At 35.9% G+C, this 18,984-nt stretch overlaps 1 protein-coding gene and 1 pseudogene across 1 annotated transcript in view; one reads left to right on the forward strand and one right to left on the reverse strand.

Moving 5' to 3' along the window:
* CDH20 (cadherin 20) overlaps window positions 1–18,984 on the forward strand; it is a 222,361-nt gene that overhangs the window by 69,976 nt on the left and 133,401 nt on the right. The window lies entirely within an intron of this gene.
* Window positions 1,253–1,667, reverse strand: LOC109023958 (large ribosomal subunit protein eL30-like; annotated as a pseudogene).

Consider the following 18,984-nt stretch of genomic DNA (forward strand, 5'->3'; position numbering starts at 1 on the left):
ATCTCAGGCTGAGAAGCACTGTAGCAAAAAGAGGCCTAATCCTGGAGTCAGAGAGCCCTGTGGAAGCACCAGCTATATCACGGTTAGAAGTGAACCACTGGGCAATAATCACACTACCTAGAAGCTTAGATAATTCATGGGTAAAGAAATACCATTTGACCCAACAATCCCATTACTGGGCATATATCCAAAGGAATATAAATCATTCTATTACAAAGATACACACGCACGTATATTCACTGCAGCACTATTCACCATAGCACATTAATGACAGACTGGATAAAGAAAATGTACATATACACCATGGAATACTATGCAGCCATAAAAAGGGATGAGATCATGTCCTTTGCAGGGACATGGATGGAGGTGGAAGTCATTATCCTCTGCAGACTAACGTGGGAACAGAAAACCAAACAACACATGTTCTCACTTATAAGTAGAAGCTGAAGAATGAGAATACATGGACACAGGGAGGGGAAGAACACACTGTCAGAGTGGTAGGGGCCAAGGAGAGCATCAGGATAAATAGCCAACGTATGTGAGGCTTAATACCTATGATGGATTGATAGCAAACCACCATGGCACACCTTTACCTATGTAACAAACCTGCACTTCCTGCACATGTATCCTAGAACTTAAATTAAAATTCAATTTAAAAAATAAAGAAACTACTAACAGAAAATTCTATGATTCCAGAGTGAGGAGTAATGCATCTAATCAGAGAAAAACATGGTTTATTACTTAAAAACAGATAGGCGTATTTTGCCTTTGAATCTTGAATTTTAAATATTTGTTTTGAGAATAAAGGCCACTAACCCACCAAAATATAACAAGGTCTGGTTAAGGAGGAAAACCCCTAGGGAAAGTTTTCAGCCGATTTCTTCAATATCATATTAAAGACTCCCACATACAGAAATCCAGAGTAGATCTGTAGGGAGCAATGAAATTCTACATCGTGATATGAGGCACGATATTGAAAATGCTGTATGAAATCTTGGTTCTGTCACCCAAGATACAATAATAATCCATGGGTAGAATAAGGATTTACCCAGCAATTTTAAAGATTAATAAAATCATATGTATAACTAGTACATGCTCAATAAATGAGAGCTGAGATACAGAGATGGGACCTTTAAAAATGGAGCAAGAAAAAAGAGACCCTTTTCCTTGGCAGTTAAAAAAATGGAACATTTGTTTAATTAAAAAAAGATTGTCAACTTTTTTTTTTTTTAACAAGCACTGGCAAATTTTATTAAAGGGAAATTTTGCATGGTTTATTTTCACCAGTCTGTTCTGGCATGCTTCTAATGGTGTCAGAATCACCTGGATCAATGATAGCCAGTGTGCATACTCTGTAGTATTTTCCTCATGCTGCGCCCAGTTCAATATTATTGCCACTGTAGTGATGGACACCAGTTTTGACCAGCATTGCATAGTACTCTATTTCTGATTTCTTCAAAGTTGGACAGTTGTTACAGAGAATGACCAATTTTGCTTTGCCTTGTCTGATCATCTTCAGAGTCTGCTTGTACCCCAGTACATGCTTCTCAGTTTTTATAACAAGTTAGAGCCTAGAATTGATCAACTCCAGCGACTTTTTTGTCTTCTTTGCAGCCACCATCTTTCTGCCTTAGGTGCGGGATGGCCCCCAACCAAGAGCTGCTGCTAAGATGGCCCGGGAGCGAGAAAGGCCATTGTCAACTCTTAAAAGACTGATATAGGGTTGGGTTTGGTGGCTCATGCCTTTGATCCCAGCACTTTGCAAAGCCAAAGTGAAAGACGGCTTGAGGCCAGGAGTCTGAGACCAGCCTGGGCAATATACCAAGACCCCGATCTTTAAAAAATAAAAATAAAAATAAAACCCTAAAAATTAGCTGGGGTAGGCCAAGCTACTCCAGGGGGCTGAGGCAGGAGGATTGCTTCAGCCCAGGAGTTCGAGACTGCAGTGAGTTATGATCACACCACTGCACTCCAGGCTGGGTGACAGAGCAAGACCCCATCTCTAAATAATTAAATAAAATAAATTTAAAAAAACTATTATAAACAAATTCCAGCAGGTTCTTCTAGTCAATCAGTGCTTTAAAGCAGTGGTTCTCAAAGTGTGGAGCCTGGATCGATGTCAGCAGTATCATTTGGGAACTTGTTAAAATGCAAATTCTTCGGTCCCAAGGCCTACAGAATCAGAAACTTCTAGGATGAGGCCCAGCAGCCTGTGTTAACAAGCCTTCCAGAGGACTGGGCCACATGCTTAAGGTTGAGAAACACTGCGTTAAGCCTTCCTTCAAATATCAGCATAACTTCAAGGCTTCCACTGTCTCAACGGTCTTGCAGAAGGTCCCTTCTTTGTCTGTTAGGATGTGCAGATTCCTAGTAGATTTGCTGAACAATCTGAGTCTCCACTTCCTCCTTCTTGGCATTCATCTCCTGCTCTTTATTCAGGACTAATTGATGTTCACACTGGCCAATTAGTCAATGCTACAATTCAAATGGCCCCAGCTGTATCCAGAATTAACATGAAAGCTTTCCTAAAATATTTGAGTGGATTTAAAAAAAAAATCACAGATTTTCCTTTTCAAAACAAGCATTTGGGCCCATTTTTGTTCAACTATGAAGGTGAATTTCTCATGTATTATTTCCTCAATATAATTATTTTATGTGTTCGTTAAATACAGAGACTGCTAAAAACTTGTTTGTTGAGACTTCCACAAGTTGATAAGGAATAGGATAAAATGTGCATCTCCATTATTTAACTACCCTAACCTGCTTATCAGTCTCATCTCACTCATTTGTTCATTCTACAAATATGCATCAAGCACCTATTATGTGCCAGGCACTGTTCTAGGTATGAAGGCTTCAGCCATAAACAAGACAGATGGGGTGAGACTGGACAGATTGGAGGGGAGTCTCTTCCTGCTACAGCTTGCATTGTAGTGGAGGACAGAACACTATAAATAAATCAACAAATTAATAAGTACAATAATTACAGGTTGTATGAAACACTCTGCAAGACAGAAACAGGATAATGTGATAGAATCCCTGGAAGGGGTGGCTTCCTTAGACAGGGTGGTTGAGAAAGGTGTCTTTAGGGAGATTATATCTGAACTTAGTCCTGGAGATTGAAAGGAGCTACTTAAACGAAGAGGTGGAGGAAAGCGGAGGAATTCAGGCAGAGGATTATACAGCAAGCAACAGTTTTGCACTTTATGAAACATGAAATAAAGCCATAGTAAGTCAGCGGGAAAGAGTGTTGGGGAAACATCATTAAAAACAAAATCTCCTCCCAACACAGAAAACCTCTCTACAGACTAGAAGAGAAAGAAAGTAATCTTATTATTGAAAAAGCATTGAATAAGAATATGATAACTATCACAGGTAATCCATTAAGAGATTCCAAAATTCAAAAGACATCTCATCCTTTTACCATGTGGTACATACTTGCCATCAAGATAAACAATAACTACTCAAGTAAGAGGACTTGGCAACACCATTTGTCACACACAGCTCTTCCTAAATTTACTTGGTAGTTGAGGTGACCATCTGTGTTAACTGTTGGCTTTATTCAACAGAAAAATAAAGTTCTCTTTATGATAAGAGACAGTTTTGCAACTTGGAGCGAGGCACCTGCCCTCCCACAGAAATGGGGAAATAGGGGCACTATCTTCCTTGATTCCATTTGAAAAAGATGGCTCCCAGGGCCTTGAGAAAGACATTCCTGGGTCTAAAAGTGGCCAGAAGCTTATTTAGCTTTCAAAAAGATTTACATATATTTCACAGAGACAGAGAATGAAGTTAACAATTACAAGTTTTCTAAGTAAATGCTCTAAGAATAAGAGGTTGGGGTGGGGGAAGTCCTTCCTTCTATTTTCAACAACAAGAATTAAGCCTCTTAATTTTAAATTGTATTGGCCCTTACAAAAGGCATGAATTAAAGTAACAGGGACCAAATTATGCAGGATCTTAGAAGAGTTTGCCATTTACCCTCAGAGAAATGGAAACCCGCTGAAGGTTTGTAACATGATCAAATTTATATCTTTAACAAGGCATTTAGCCCCCGATAGAATGTACTGAGAAGGACACAATGTCACTTTTGTGATAATTCTTGTTAAAAATGTATAACCCAATGCAGTCATAGAACACAGCAGATGAACCTAAATTGGGGAAACATTCTATCAATGAACTGACCAGTACTTTTAACAAATGTCAATGTTATAAAAGGAAGACTAAAGATCTGTCACAAATTGAAGGACACTAAAGAGATATGACAAGCAAATGTAATGTGGGTCATTGGATTGTATCCTGCACCAGAAACTTTAGTGGAAAAACTGGTGAAAATTGAATAAGGCCTGTAGCTTAGTTAATAGTATTACATCAATGTTAATTTCCTGCTTTCCAAAATTGGTTTCATATGTAAGATGTTAAAATTAGGAGAAGCTGGATGAAGAATATATGAGAACTCTCTGCACTATTTTTGTAACTTTTTTATAAATTTAAAATCATTTCAAAATAAAAAATTTAAAAGCGAAAGAGCTTTAAAAACATTTTAAAATATCATTTATGATACTGAGTTAATAAATTATTAAGGGGGAAAATAGAAGTGGGGAGGCCAGATAGGAGGCTAGTGAAAAAAAATTGCAGGAAATAAGAGTTTGAAGATGGTGGCAGCAATTATGGAGAAAATTAAGAATCAAGATTCATTTTGGGTTCAGAACTGACAGTACTGGTGTATCTATTGAGTGTGAGAATTGAAGGACAAAGGTAGTTTCTAGAACTTTGCATAAGTAACTGTTGGGATGTGCCATTTTTTCAAAGAGAAGGCACTAAGAAAGACATAAGGTTTTAGGCTGGATGATCTCTGGTTTCAACCTCTCCTCTACAATGTTATATCACAAATCCAGCTCCCTCTGAGAGAGCAGTGAGCATTGATCAATGTTATAATGAACGATATATGATTTTGACATTATTCTTCATAGAGGTGGCCACAGACACTTCAAATCCCAGTTTAGACCTATGTACAAGGTACAACCATCAAGTAAACTAGTCTAAGACTTGTTTCTTACCAGCATTTAGTTTTTAGATTGATTTTTCTTTTCCTCCCCTCACCCCATAACTTTAGACAGCAAACTAGTCAGCAACAAGTTGTTAATCAGAACCCTGGCTAAACCATTTGGTCCTCTTAATTTAGCCAACTGTGGAAGCCAAAAAACAAAACAAACAAACAAAAAAACCCACCACCTTTTTACTCAAAAAGTCAAATTGCACTATGTGGACTTACAGATTGTCTAATTTTAACTAAACTAAACTTCACAAAATTGACAAGTATGGATAAAAGATAATACTAATACAAAAAAAAAGTGACAGACCAGACCTTTTTAATTCTAGCATCAGCTCCTCATCTGCCACACTACAACTTAAAAGTAAACACAAATTTAATCAGAAAAAGCAGTAGCATCTGACTCTGTATTTTTAAAAGAATAAATAATTACAACTTACCCCTTCCAGGGAAGGATGACTTTTTACAGAAACTGAAAATGTCTTTACTTTTGAAAAGAAGTCTATGCTATGCCTCCAACCCATTCTGAGCATTTTTGAACTGGTTGCTTAGAAATGTTTTCATTAATACATAATTTTGCCACCATAAACTACGTAAGTCTTCCAGACGGTTCTCACTGTGGAGAAGGGAGGTCCCCACAGTGCTTCTGTACCCCCACCCCGCATCCTCATCTCCAGTTTTCCAGAGATTTTAAGACCCTGAATTTTAAGGGGACAGGCACCTGTTTCTGTCTTTGCTGGCCTGAGCCTGGGACAGGCTCCTTCAACATGGTCCTGTGGCAGTCCTGGGGAAAGGATGGCACATCTCAGCAGACCCTTCGACGGGGACATTTGGACTCAGAAGTCACACCACTTGGATTCACAAAGTGGCCCAGCCACTTGCCAGCTCTGTGACCTTAGGCAAGTTGTGTATCTCCTTGAGCCCCAGTTTTTCATTAGAAAGTGGGGATGGACATAATGCCTCCACACAGTAGTGAGAGGATCTCATAAGCCAGAGAATACAAAGCTTTTAATACAAAGCTTAATAAAGGTTGGCAACTGTTAAACTAAATTAAAATTGCGCCTGAGGATGCCCCTGTCCTGAGTCCGTAAGTAATGAACTGCAACATAACATAGTACATTAACTAAACCCTAACTTAGGAGTTGAAGTAACGAATATTAATAGCTGGTCTCAGTCAATCACAGATCACAGTAGCTGAGCTCCAGCCAATCACAGTCAGCCAGTTGATTTGAATTAGGCAAAACACCAACCTGTTGCCTATGACAGTGACAGGGAAGTCACTGTCCCTGTGACTTCCGTTTTCTCACCATAGATGTCTGACCACATTGCAGCCAGGGAATTCTTTGAACCTTTTCTGGTTCTGAGAACCAGGTGCTAGAATCTTCTTTATGATTTTTAAATTGTAAATAAAAGCCAATTCAGATAATGAAAGTAAATTTGTTGTAATTTTGCCTTTTGACACTACTATTGTCCTACTATGTTTCCTAGAGGCAGGGAGCTCCTTAGTTTTTGGTTTCAGAATTGTCCTGTCCTGGGTCAACCACTGTGTTCTCCTTAGTTCAAGCATGAGCCATTTCTAAAACACACAGGTCTCCTAACATGAGCACATTAAACTGAATAGAAAATATTAAAAAATAACAGCAAAACTTAATGACAGTATCAAGAAGAGCTCATCTATCCTAGTAATCAATGTACAATAAAGCTTATGACATACCATTTTTATCTATGAAATTTGAAATTTTAAAAAATACATGAAAAACATATTAAATACATATGTACAAGTATTAGTAAGGTGATGCGAAATAAGTATTTGCATATGCTTCTAGTGAAACTGTAAATTAGGGCAGCCTTCCAAGAACCCCAAATCAATTTGACCCAACAATTTTGCTTGAGGAAGTAACGCCATTTTCTTCCTTCCAGATAGCAGAACACGTTATAAGGCTATAATAATTAAAACAGTATATGATTTAAACACAGAACAGAGATATGACCTTTTGATATATGAAGTTGATATTTAAAATCAGTGGCAAATGATGGAATGGAAAATAAATGGTTTAAAAACAACTAAATATTATTTGGAAAAAGCATGAAGCTGGATCCCCTCCTCTTACCGTCAAGCAAAAACAAATTTCAAATAGATTAAATATCACAACACAATAGCCCTAGAAGGAAACATATGTAAGTATTTTTATAATCTTTGAAAGGAGATGGCCTTTCTCAGCATAGGCATAAGACCTAGAACTCATGAAGAAAATGACTGAATTTGTACTGCAATTAAAAATATGTATATGGCGGGGCTGGGCGCGGTGGCTCACGCCTGTAATCCCAGCACTTTGGGAGGCTGAGGCAGGCAGATCACAAGGTCAGGAGATCAAGACCATCCCGGTTAACACGGTGAAACCCCATCTCTACTAAAAATACAAAAAATTAGCAGGGCGTGGTGGCGGGAGCCTGTAGTCCCAGCTACTCGGGAGGCTGAGGCAGGAGAATGGCGCGAACCGGAAGGCAGAGCTTGCAGTGAGCCGAGATCACGCCACTGCACTCCAGCCTGGGTGACAGAGCAAGACTCTGTCTCAAAAAAAAAAAAAATGTATATGGAAAGAATGGCCATAATAAAAAAATAAAAAAATAATAGATGTTGGCATGGACGTGGTGAAAAGGGAACACTTCTACAATGCTGGTGGGAATGTAAACTAGTACAGCCACTATGGAAAACAGTGTGGAGATTTCTTAAAGAACTAAAAGCAGAACTACCATTTGATCCAGCAATCCCACTACTGGGAAGAAATGAAGTCGTTATATGAAAAAGATACTTGTGCATGCATATTTATAACAGCACAATTCGCAATTGCAAAAACGTAGAACCAACCCAAATGCCCATCAATCAATGAGTGGATAAAGAAACTGCAATCTGATATGTATGTGTATATATGTGTGTGTGTGTGTGTGTGTATGTGAGATATGTATCCACACACACACACACACACACGCTATGGAACACTACTCAGCCATTAAAAAGGAATGAGTTAATGGCATCTGCAGCAACCTGGATGGGATTGGAGACTATTATTCTAAGGGAAGTAATTCAGGAATGGAAAACCAAATATCATATGTGGGAACTAAGCTATGACAATGCAAAAGCATAAGAATGATACAATGGACTTTGGGACTTGGGTGGAGAGGGAAGTTGTGGGAAGGGGTAAGGCAAAAAAGACTACAAATTGGGGTCAGTGTATACTGCTCGGGTGATGGGTGCACCAAAATCTCACGAATCACCACTAAAGAACTTACTCATGTAACCAAATACCACTGGTTCCCCCAAAAACCTATGGAAATAAAAAATTTTAAAAATAATTTTAAAAAGTGAAAAAATGAAGAAAACACATTTATGGCAAAAAAAAAAAGCACTATAAGTAAAATTAAAAGATACATGATGGATTGAAAGAACACATTTGCCAGGCATAGAAAACAAAGAGTTAAAAGTTTCCATAAATCAGTTAAAAAGATATAATTTAATAGAAAAATATATACATAATTCAAAGAGAAAATTCACTGAAATGGAAATACAAATGGACATAAACATTGAAAAGATTACCAGTTTTAAAAATTATTATGGCAATATAAATTAAGCAACATATTCTGCTTATAAGGTTGGCAAAATTTTGTTATGTTACAGAAAGTGCAGAAAAATGGAAATTCACACTGCTGTTGAGGGTGTAAATTGGTACAACCTTTTAACAACAATTTGGAAATATTCATCAAAATTAAAAGGCCACACATCTTGTTACTCTTCTAGGAAGCTGTATTATATAAATACTCAACATGTACACAGATACATGTCCAAAAAAGATTATAACAGGTTTGTTTATAATAAATAGAAAAACAAACAAAAAAGAATAGTCCAACAACCCATCTGCTGGAGAAGTATGGGTGGAGCAAAAGACACAGTGATTCAGCTGAAAGGGGATGTGGAATCAAAAAAGATTTTAAATAGCAATTAAAAAATAAAAATAGCCCAAGTGTTATAATCAAGCTATTGCTTTAAATAGTTCATCTATAATAAAATACAGCCATTAAAAATGATGCTTTTGAATATTTACTTAAATAGGAAAAGATTCATGGTATACCAATTAGAATGAGGCTATGATATCATATGTTAGGTATGACCCATATTTGCAACATACATACTCCAAGGAAGGATACACACAAGTATGTGAACAATGGATCTCTCTGGGTCGGGTAGGAAAGAGGTTACAAGGTAGTTTAATTTATACTTTATGTTTGTATTTTCCAATTTCTTCAATAGTCACAATTAACTTTTGTAATTAAGAAAGTGAAAGCTTAACAACAAAAAATGAAGTCAGGAGACGGAGACAAATCCCTGAACTAAAGCAGAGTACTTATTTTATCTTTCTCTGCAAACCCCAACTACCTAAAATGAAATGCTTTATGTTTATCTTACACATGCAAATACAAAATGTTTTAATTTTATCTTCAAAGCATCCACTGTACCATCCACATCCGCATCTGTTAATCTCTTATTTTGGGGTTTCGGAATTCATATGGTGGGATTTATGAAATCCACATTCTGCTGTCAGTCTTCACACTAGGGGTTTTAGAAAATAGCATGAATGAAATGTGCTAATCCTGGCCTTGGAATGCAATCATTCTACAAAGTATATTTATTTTTTATTTTTTTAACCAAAGAATCAATAGACGTTTCAGCTGCTATATAGAAAAATACTCGCTTTCAATATGAAAGCTCAGCAGCAATGGGAAGAAAATATAATGCACTGCAAGAAAAGTTTAAAGTTATAAACTTGTGTGGCCATGCATAAAAACTCCTGAATACTGTGACCATCCAAGGGTTTCTTTCTGAATGGGTCTTTTATTCCAGTGAGTTGGCACAGTGAAGGATGCGCTGCATTGTTCTGACATCACACCAGGGTGAAAACACATAGTTCTGTTGACATCAATACAATGAACTACAATATATTTTTTATATCCTCTGTAGGTGTTCTGAAAGGAACCTATTGGTGGAAATGTTAAAAAAAAAATTGTAGGGAAATCCCTGCAATGAATGGAGTACTAAAGCATTTCAATTTCCTAGGAAAAACTGAGGTCTACTTAAAAATGTGATGGTAACATGAAGCATACAAATGGAGAAAGATTTTCAAAGGGAACATACAGAACGCTTTTCCTGTGTCACAGTTTATTGTGCAAATTCCATATATCTTAATATAATGCAGTATGCATTACAAAATTAGTTTGTCAAGAAACCTGTTCATAATACACCTCAGTAGGTCAAGAGAAATGTAATTTTGATGTAGACATAATTTGATTTCTCACTCTGCTCTGTTGTTTTCATGCTTTCTGGTCTTAATCAAAATTGTCTTTTATTTGAATTCTTATGAATGAGTCTTCTTGTAGACTGCATGGTCCCTCCATCGTATTTTAGAAACTAAAAAATAATTACCAAATGTCGATGTGGTTGGTACTATAGATAGCAAGAGATGAAATAAAACCAGTGGGAAGCCAGACAAGTAAGGAACAGATGCAAAGTGTGGACTCTAAGGGGTCTTGGATACTGAATATTCAATTATAAGATCTCAGAGTCTTGTTACATGCAGCTTGATTCAGAAACAAGAGAAGCACAAGGGAAGCTACTCAGCAAAACTAATTCATCTCAGCCATGTGAATGTATTCGTCTCCTATGACCCTCACATTGTGCAAGACAGTAGCTCCAAAAGAACTAAAGGAATTAGGGCAGGTCATCATTTTCTAGTTTAATTAGATTTTTTATAGATATTAATTGAAAACAGTATAATATAGTGTGCTCATATTAATATAGCCTGCATTGTATACAAGTATCAAAATGAGTGATTTGGGATTCTCTATGCAAGCATTTGCTTTCTTACATGAGCCTATCTGTATGGTATAATATCCATATAGTATAGTAATTCTGTCTAAAAATGTGGAGAACACCTAAAATAAAGGCATGAATGGGACAAATCTTCAATGAAAACATTTTATAGAAACCAATTGAAGTTTTAATTTGATTAATGTACATGATTGTCAGAGAAGAGGAGGTGAGAATTTTTTTATGTTTATTAAAATAATTATTAAGAATTTTAAATATTTATAATTGGATAGAATATAAATAATATAAAATTTACTATTTTAATTATTTTCAAGTGTTCGATTTTGTGGCATTAAGTACATTTTTATTGTTGGGCAAACATCATCACCATCCATCTCCAGAACTTCGTATTTCCAAACTGAAATTCCATATCCGTTAAACAATAACTCCCTACAGTAAGAAATTCTAAATGCAGGAAAAATATCAACATGTATACGATGACATCATTTGCAAGTCAAAGTTAAAATAATGAGAAAAGGTTTTGATGTGATATGTTTCCCCAACTATATATGTAACCTCTTTTGTGGTTACAAAAGAGGTTGCTATATTCTAGCATTTTTATTCACTAGTACTATCATTAACTGTATATTTATCATCTAATTAGCTCCCTATTTTCAATTAACCCCCAACATACCAGAAAAAAACATTGTCATTTATCATCTGAGTCCAATGGGTCCTTTTTAAAATATATATTTTAAGTCATTTTACAAATAATTTATGGAACAATAAAGAGATAATGAAAAACTTATTTAAAATTTCATAAGAAGTTAAACACAGCACACCTCACTGGGTCAAGTAAATGCTGGAGCACAGGCATTGTAAAGGATGAAATAGCACTGTCACACACTTTGTGTGAGTCCCATCACAAAATATTGGTGGACTGGACTGAATCCTTCCTGATTGAATGACAAACTGAATGAAAATACCATATTTTCTTTTGTGCCCCTAGAAATGTATTGTTCACTCATCTTTTCTTGAGTTGGAGAAAATTCAGGCAGAATATCACCCTCCGAAAACTCATAATCTCAAATTTTGTGTGTATGATTAATTTCAACATCATCACTCAAAAGTAGAATGCTGCTCTCTGCCTCTTTGCATGTATGCATTGATTCATCTTAAATTTTTGAACCAGATTTATCTATCTCTTTCCTTTATCATTTTGGGCAGAAAATATAAACTTTGAAATTCTTCACTCCTCTTAATGGAAGCTAAAAGCAGCAGACCACAAAGATGGTGTCTTCCATCTCCTCTTATACTATTCTTAAAAAAATGATATAATACTTTGGGCAATGTAATTAGAAAGCTGAAGAATTACTAATATATTATTCTTCAGCCTCAAATTTAGGGAATTCCATGATTCTTATGTCTTATTATTTTAGTCTGCTTAGCCTAATTGTTAATAATTGATGAGTAATGATGAAATAATTCCTAAGATGTTGTACTAACACAATGTTCCAAGATGTAAAAAAAAAATATTAAGATCACTATAAGAACTCATTATGTATCTTGGATTTTCAAAAGAGTTTAATGGGCCTATATAGTAACTGCAAGATTTAATTTTTTTCTGTTTAAAGTAATAGTAAATTTTCTCTTTGTTCTTTGGAAGGCTTTGAATAAATAATAAACTATCAGTCCTTACAAATAGTTAAAACCATTTTTAAAAATTTCAAATGCAAATCAGATCCAATGGGCCTTAATGGCATACCAATGACATGGATTTATTTTAGAACTAAATTTTATATCACTAACATGGGAAAACCAATAACATCTGCCATTTTGGTTACGATTGTGTCCCTTTATATACTCCACCTAAAGTGACAATGGCTTTAACAGATATATTTCTCACAGAAATGTAGTCCAGAGAGAGACAGTCCAACCTTAGAAATGGCAGCATCATGGCCATTAGGGACAAGTATCCTTCTACTTTTCTGCTCTGTCATTCTCAGGATTGCCTCATTATCCAGTTTAGCTGTTGTTGCTCCAGCCATCTCATCTGTATGACAGGCAAGAAGGAAAAATGGGCCTAGGGAAGAAATTGTGTGTGCCCTAGATTAGTCAGTGTCCTGTGAGCATTTTTACCAGGTGTCACCAACGGCATTTCTGCTTATCTCACTGGCCGGGACAAAGACACATGACCACACCTAGGTGCAAGGAAGGCTAGGCCTTATAGCCTTTTAGCTGGTACACTGCCACTACCAATAATGGGGTTCGTTAGGAAAGAAGAAGCAAATAATGGATACTGGATGGCAAACAATAGTTTATGCCACAACTACCAAAAACAGAAGATGACTACAAACACATACATGAAAAACAAACTATGATTAAACTATAGATATATACTGTTTATAACTAAAGTTCAAAGTCCAAAATCTTCTCACATTTGGTTTAAAGGGGAAAATATAAAGCACTAGAAAAATATTAAAAATCTTCTCTTTGACCCCAATCAAAAGCACTGAAAGAGAAAATAACTATTTTCCTTTAGTGATTTGATAATTTAGTGATTTAGTATTATTTAATGTCGTATTTGTGTAACGTGTAAAAATCACTTTCTAAATGACCAGTGGTATGGAGCTCGCATTTGGGGAAAGTCTGGCTTTCACAAAGAAATCATGAAAGGAGATAAGATTATAGAGGTAAAATGAGGATAAAGAGTAATAAAAGACTTTGGTGCTAAATCAAAAAATTCTAAATTAGAATTTTGGAATTTATACCTGTAAGGGTATTTAGACATTATCCAACCATAGAATCATAATATCACTGTTTATTGCAGCACTGTTCACAATAGCCGAGATAAGGAATCAACCTAAGTGTCCATCAATGAATGAATGGGTAATGAAATTATGTACATATATACAACAGAATAGTATTCAGTCATTAAAAAGAGTGAAATCTTGTAATCTGCAACAACATGGATGGAATTGGAGGACATTGTGTTAAATGAAATAAGCCAGGCACAAAAAGAAAAATACTGTATGTTCTTACTCAGATGTGGGAGCTAAAAAAAAAAAAAAATTGAATTCATGGAGATAGGGAGTAGAATAATGGTTACCAGAGGCTGGGAAGGGTAGCGTGGAGGGGGCAGATAGAAACAGATTGGCTAATGGGTACAAAATATAGTTAGATAGGAGGAGTAAGATCTACTGTTTGGTAGCAAAATAGTGTGACTATAGTCAACAATAATTTTATTGTATTTTTCAAAATAACTAAGAGTAGAATTGCAGTGTTCCTAACACAATAAATGATAAATACCTGAGGTGATGGCTACCTCAGTTACACACATATGCAGTCACACAGCATATGCTTGCATCAAAATATCACATGTACCTCATGAATATGTATAACTGTTAAGTATCCATAATAACTAAAAATTAAAAATCTAAAAGAGTTGTCCTGATTTTCTTAAAAATATGTCAAGTTGACTTGAAATAATCATAATAAAAATGACAAAAATTAAGACAATAAAGAATATCATAAGTTAAAAAGCAACAACAAAAAGTATCATAACCTTATAAAGTTGAAATTTATTTTAGAAGTAATCTTGCCCGTTGAATAGAACAATTCTTTTTAAAACATCTTTGGAACCTAGTTATTTAAGCTCTTTCAACCTTTTCAATGAGAATAAAATCAATAATAGGCAACCAATTCCATTTTAAAACATTTCTAATCCTAAAACATCCTGGCCGGGCGTGGTGGCTCACGCCTGTAATCTCAGCACTTTGGGAGGCTGAGGTGGGTGGATCACAAGGTCAGGAGATCGAGACCATACTGGATAACATGGTGAAACCCCGTCTCTACTAAAAATACAAAAAATTAGCCAGGCGAGGTGGTGGGCGCCTGTAGTCCCAGCTACTTGGGAGGCTGAGGCAGGAGAATGGCATGAACCTGGGAGGCAGAGTTTGCAGTGAGCCAAGATCGCGCCACTGCTCTCCAGCCTGGGCGACAGAGCGAGACACTGTCTCAAAAAAAAAAAAAAAAAAATGCTTCCTTATATGCATGTAAATAAATTTTTTCTAATACAATTTACCATTTCTCCTCTGGACCAATAATAAAGCAATTTAACAAGTTTTCCAGGTATAAAGGCTACATAAATTCTATTCACTCAGTTTTATTTATTTATAACTTCCACTTATTGGTTCTTATAGAGACCTGAATACATTTTTATGCAAAAAATACAATTTATACAAATAAGGAGCCCTTTGACTCACCCTTAGTCCTACTTAGTAAGCCATTATTGTCAGCTTGTTATGAATTATTCCAGATACTTATCTCTTTATGCACATAGGGAAATATTTTGTTTTATGGATTTTTTCCATAAACCATAATACACATATATTATATGCAATATGCTTTTATTTGAATTTGATAAATCTTGCTGATCTCTATACGTCAGAACCCATATATCTTCTTTCATTTTAACTGCTGCATGGTATTCCATAGCTATGCCATGTATATAACATAATTATGCTATGCCCTTAGGGTATCTTCTTTTTAAGACAGGATCTTGCTCTGTCACCCAGATTGGAGTACAGTGGTGCAATCATAGCTCACTGTACTCTGGAACACCTGAGCTCAAGTGATCCTCCTGCTTCAGCCGCTTGAGAAGCTGAGACTACAGGTAGGCACTCCCATGGCCTGGCTAATTATTACATTTTTTTGTAGAGAGAGGGTCTTGCTGTATTGCCCAGGCTGGTCTTAAACTCTTGGCCTCAAGCAATCCTACTGCCTCGGCCTCTCAAAGTGCTAGGATTACAGGTGGATATTTTCAGTTTAGGGCAATTAATAAAATTGCTAAACATCCTTGTAAATGTTTTTGTGTATGTACCTTTGTGTATATTCATTTGTGTACAAAAGTTTTCAAAATTACATATAAACAAATGTGCATTTTTAAAGTACTGATCATACCAAATTACTCTGCAATACAACCATGCAATATTATACCCACTAGCAGTTACAAGAATCTCCATTTCCTCATATTCTCACTAATACTTTATATATCAGTATTTGTATCTTTTCCCAATCTGAAACTTTTTTGAAGTCATATGCAATATCTCTGTAAAATCTCTTTTTTTTTCAATATTCTCTGATTCCTTTAATCCCATCTGTATAGGTCATGATTTTCACACCTTCCACTATCCCAGCTTGCCTCCCAGAGATACTTCAATTTATCAGTGTCTCTCTTACAATGTATTTCCAATAACTGATTATAATGGTACAAGTGTACTTTGACCTGACCTGCGTACAAAATAGAACTATTACCTACCTTGTTCTGAGCTAGTAGATCTTAATATTTTGTGAGTCACTGTTCTCATTGAGAATCTAATGAAAGAAATGAGCTTTTCTGCCCTCCTCCCCACCCCACCAAAATACACAGGCATGCAATATGTACACAAGGTCAAAGATTTTGTGAAGCACAGACCCAACATTAATCATTTATTAATGCAGCCCCATATCACATTTATATTTTGGTAGTGACCTCACAATATTGTTGATTTGTATTGAGTTTGCAATCAACTACATCTCAAGTCTTGTTTACATTAACTACTGAAACATTACATCTTTCTCAGCCTATATTTTTTAATACTTTTTAAAGCTGGCTACTGAGCGTTTGCATTATTCCTTTTAATTTTGTCTGTTCCATCAGCCCATTGAGCTGTTTGTTAACTGTAAGTCTGCTGCTAACCTAATTTATGAATGTCTTCATTCATGTCAATGAAAATGATTTAAGTAGGAGCACAACAACATGTCATTCAGTGTCTTCACAGGCTTTTTTTTTTTTTTCAACAAATATTTTTTGAGTGACCTCCGTGGGCCGGGCTATGGAGTAACTATACTGTGACCTAACACACTTTGCTTCCCTGCAAATTGTTCAATATACTTGCTGAAATTCAGCTCTACTTCATGCGTGGTACCCACAGTCTACCAAATTAGTAATCTAAACACTAGAATAGGAATTGGTATTAGTTTTCATTTCCTGATTTGTTTATTCTTTCAAAAAATTTTTTGAGTGGTTTCCAGGGGAGAGGTGCTGTGCCTGGGGCTGGAACTGCAGTGGTACACAGGACAGAATGAGGCCTCCTTTTCAGCTTGAACTCTTGCAAGGAATTGCAATGCTCAGGCTGACTCCTACTCATCACCACATTCCTTGCTGATCCTGCAAAAACTCCTATTAAACGATCTGGCTGGGCGCGGTGGCTCACTCCTGTAATCCCAGCACTTTGGAGGCTGAGGCGGGCGGATCGCCTGAGATCAGGAGTTCGAGGCTAGCCTGGCCAACATGGCAAAACCCTGTCTCTACTAAAAATACAAAAACTAGCTGGGTGTGGTGGCGTGCCTGTAATCCCAGCTACTTGGGAGGCTGAGGCAGGAGAACTGCTTGAACCTGGGAGGCAGAGGTTGCAGGGAGCTGAGATTGCACCACTGCACTCCAGTCTGGGTGACAGAGCGATACTGTCTCCAAAAAAATAATAATAATACATACTAAAATTTGCCAACTATAAAGAACAAAGGGAGAGGGTCATGACCTTGCTCTTTCCAAACTTAAATAGCTAACGATTAAACTTGACATTATTTGATCAACAGAGTGGTAAAATTAATGAAATGGTGTCTAAAATAATGTTCGAGAAATTTTTTGTAAATAAATGAAGCAGAGAAGTGAAACAAAGGGATAGCAAAAATATCGCAGCTAATACAGAACATTAAAAACTAGTGTAATCTAATCCATGGGCCATGAAGATAAATTTCACTTAATGAAATTCATAATATTCTCTCTTATTATCTTTTCAAATTTACTGTTATCACCAGAGGCATAACTCCTACTTTATATTCCAAAAAAGAAGTCCCAGATCTAAATCTCTGAGTCTCTGGCAATCGGGCTTAAATGTTTCACTATCTAATCATGTCATTTATAATTATAAAGTGTACAGCTCTATTCCTGGATTTGTGGGTCTCTTACAAATATAAACTATCACCTGGTGTTCAATAGATCAGTAGAGTTACTATAGTTAACACGAATCAATTATACATCTCAAAGTAGCCAGAAGATAATATTTTGAATGTCTATAGCATAAAAAAGAATAAATATTTGGGGTGGTAGATATATATACCAATTAACCTGACCTGATTATATGAATGTATCAAATTATCACATGTACCTCAAAAATATGTATACCTAATATGTATTAATAATAAACCAGATGGATAGATAGATAGATAATCATGAGTCTTGCTTCTCCAGAGGGGCACATAACATAGAATTAATTCCAATTCCACTGGAAAAATTCTGTTTGGTCTGATTAGTGTCAATGAGGGGGGGAAATTCAGTAGTTTTCATCTAAATAGTCACAAATTCCATTTTCAATAACGTTCATATCATACAATGAGCTAATTTTTCAAGCAACTTTTCAAAAATATATACACTACCACGCTTACTGTACTTACTATCTAAAATAACAAAAGAAGCATACTGATTTGGGATTAATATGGCTTCTAGTCCATGCATTCATGGACCTTAATGAGGATGGTAATATTTTTAAAAATACATGAAATTCACAGTTCTTTAGCTTCATGGGACAGAAAAGTGATTTCCTACACAAGCTTAAAGACATAATTAAACATATATTTCATTTCTCTTTCAAGAATATTCTTCTGAGCTTATCGAATACAGCTGCAGGGAAAGCAACTGGCAGTTTCCAGTCAAAAGGAAAACTATCAGTTCTTTATAAGCTGCTTTATGGGTTGTCAATTTCTCTTTCTATCTTTCCACAGTGGCGTCTTCTGTCTTGATATCATTTAAATTAAATTAGAAATTAGTGTTTTACTGGGAAAAAATAATGTTGGTACAAGTCAAAAAATAAATAAATAAATAGCCACATTAATGAGAATTTTTCTAATTACTTTCTAGTTAGCCAGGCAGTTCTGTTGACCTTTGCTGTGTTTTTAGGAGAAGCTGTTATCAGAAGAAAACTCCACAGTTATAACTGCACATTACACTTTTTAAAAAACCTCAAACTTTCTA

The sequence above is a fragment of the Gorilla gorilla genome, chromosome 17 (assembly GCF_029281585.2).
Source record: "Gorilla gorilla gorilla isolate KB3781 chromosome 17, NHGRI_mGorGor1-v2.1_pri, whole genome shotgun sequence".
In the NCBI taxonomy this organism is placed as follows: domain Eukaryota; kingdom Metazoa; phylum Chordata; class Mammalia; order Primates; family Hominidae; genus Gorilla; species Gorilla gorilla.